Genomic DNA, 2,419 nt, shown 5'->3' with positions numbered 1-2,419 from the left:
ACGAGGGACGAGCGAGCGAGCTGGTGGCAGCATCAATTATTCAAATTTATTTTATTTCGTTTTATGAGCGAACATTTTATTTTATTATTTGAATTTCAAATGGATATATAACAATTCGAGTACATTCGAGTGGCCGCGCCGTGAAAACCAATGAATGTGACAAACAACTGGGCGGCCACGATGCTGGACGCCCACATTATGGCCGTGGCAGTCGGGAAAGCCCGGCGCGTCTCCGTTTGCAAGGGAAATTAAAAAGGGCGATGAGAATACAAAACAACAAGAAGAAAAAAAAGGAAAATGGCCAGGGCTTCACGTACGGAGCATAGAATTGCCAGCGCGAGCGCGAGCAGGCGTTGGGTGGGTGGAAAAATGAAAATTTTATTTCATATCTACCAGCCGGCTGTGGTGCATCTCGGAGGAGGGGGGGGGACGCCCACCAAGCATAAAAAATCGCGAAAAAATACAAAAATCCGCATCCGATAGGAAGGCTCCAAACGGAATTAATCACTCCATGAGGTTGGTTTCAGAATGGGAGCTGCCACCGGTTTTCAGTGGGTACCACAGGATGCAGCATGAAATATTCAATCAAAGCGAATGTGATTCGCAACGCATCATCCGCAAGCTAAGCTCTATGCATTACCACCACCACCACCACCACCACCACCATCGTCCAGTAGCACCCATTATCATTAATGCTACCGGTACAGTAGGTGGCCAACAAGATCAAAAGTTATCGAGCGCGTTCGAATGCGATATTCGCCCTTTTGAGTTTCAATTCAGTTGTTGAAGCAACTATCCCAGCAGGCTCTGCCACACATGAGCCCACGCATCTGTCACTCACTGTGGTCAATCGGTCATCGAGAAATGGGGGAAAAAAGTGGAAACGAGCACATTTTTTGTCACACAATCCACACACACACACACCATCCACATTAGGTGCCAGCCCGGTGGCTATTATCACGAGATAATCGATTAACGGTGGCGCGGAAACACCGTTCATTCCATCAACACCCCGACCGTACTGTACACAGCGGAACCGGATAACAGTGTAGAGACGGAGAAGCAAAAGCACACGATCTGCTTTTTGCTACTACGCCCGCCGGATGATATTGGATAAAATTAAATTTTAATAAATGGCCGCCTAGGAACCGGCTGTTGCCGCGTGCTACCGTGTGAAACGGATCTAGGTAGCACGTATTTAGTTATGCAAAAAGGCATGCCACACAACACCGGCCGGATGTGTGCGTGCGTCGCGTTGATTTGTTTTCGAAACGCTTCCGATGGCTGATACCGGGACCAGTTGCCAGAAACAAGCAAAAGAAGGAGACTTGTAGCATTGTAGCGGTTGGAGCTGATCATGTTTCATCTTTAAATCGGTGGACAATCTGCCAATAACATTACGCCTCTTAAATGTATCCCTCTCTTATTCTTGCAGCATGCGACACAAAAGGACGAGCTGGAATGTTTAAACTGGCACTGATTTGAATACTGGGTCCCCGCAGTCCCGCGCAATCCGAAGGCAGTCAGTCATTCCAAATGGTCCGAGTGATGAATGGTTCCGCCGCATGTCCGACTCGCCAGCAAATTTGCATGCCAGCCCTTTTCCCCGATCAGTTGCAGCCAAGATCATCCAAGGCAGATGTAACGGCAGCTGCACCCAACGTCTGGCGCTTTTTCGGTTGTTGAACAACATTTCTATGGCGTATTTTTCCAGTATTATCGTTAACTTTATTATCGAGAGTAGATTAAAATCAAGGTAAAAAAGAAAACATTTGCACCGATTTGTCCCCCCAAAATCAGCCGGCATGATAACATAATGACATTTTGCATCGATGGATCGGCACCATCGGTTTCGAACTAAGAGGAAAGAGAGACGTTACTTATCGGGTTAATAAATTAGATAAACAGTAAGAGAGTGCACGGTCCCTGCTGCTATCGCTATGCTATCGCGCTGCAATGATCAATAGTCCAACATAAAAGGGTAAATTGGTGATCGTGAAGAAAGAAGGTGAACAAATCGGAATCGTTACTCTGCTACTCCTGCTGCTTTCTATCTCTTTCTCTATCTCTTTCTCTGGTAATATCGTGTTCTAAGGACTAATTTCTACGTTCCCTGCTGAGTTGTTTTTTTACTTTCATTCGTTTTTTTTCCTTTCTTACTCATTGCATTACATTTACTGATCATCATCATCATTCATGCTCATCATTATCATCGTGGTTATGAGAGTCACCGTAAACATGTTCCTTCCTACTCCGCGCATGTACATATAGTATCTATATATCGTTAAGCATCCCTGCCAGTAATTTATGGCTACAGTTTTTGAACCACACTTCGCACACTGTGTACCATATTTTTTGCGTTACTATTGGTGGAATGCCAAATAAGTTACATTCTTACAAGCTAATACATCGACTCCGT

At 45.2% G+C, this 2,419-nt stretch overlaps 1 protein-coding gene across 3 annotated transcripts in view; it reads right to left on the bottom strand.

The window, feature by feature from the left end:
• Nucleotides 1–1,648: 1,648 nt before the first annotated feature.
• The window catches only part of LOC125954243 (LIM domain kinase 1), a 10,751-nt gene continuing 9,980 nt past the window's right edge, over nt 1,649–2,419 (bottom strand). For 2 of the 3 annotated variants that reach the window (XM_049684379.1, XM_049684378.1), the window contains exon 8: nt 1,649–2,419. This exon is cut by the window's right edge and continues 4,963 nt beyond it. The gene's annotated coding sequence lies outside the window, so the exon portion shown is untranslated. The other variant, XM_049684380.1, reaches the window with a different exon arrangement.

This window comes from Anopheles darlingi, chromosome 3 (genome assembly GCF_943734745.1).
Source record: "Anopheles darlingi chromosome 3, idAnoDarlMG_H_01, whole genome shotgun sequence".
Lineage (NCBI taxonomy): Eukaryota > Metazoa > Arthropoda > Insecta > Diptera > Culicidae > Anopheles > Anopheles darlingi.
The sequence above is the reverse complement of the archived record's forward strand: the minus strand, read 5'-3'. Positions and strand labels throughout refer to the sequence as shown.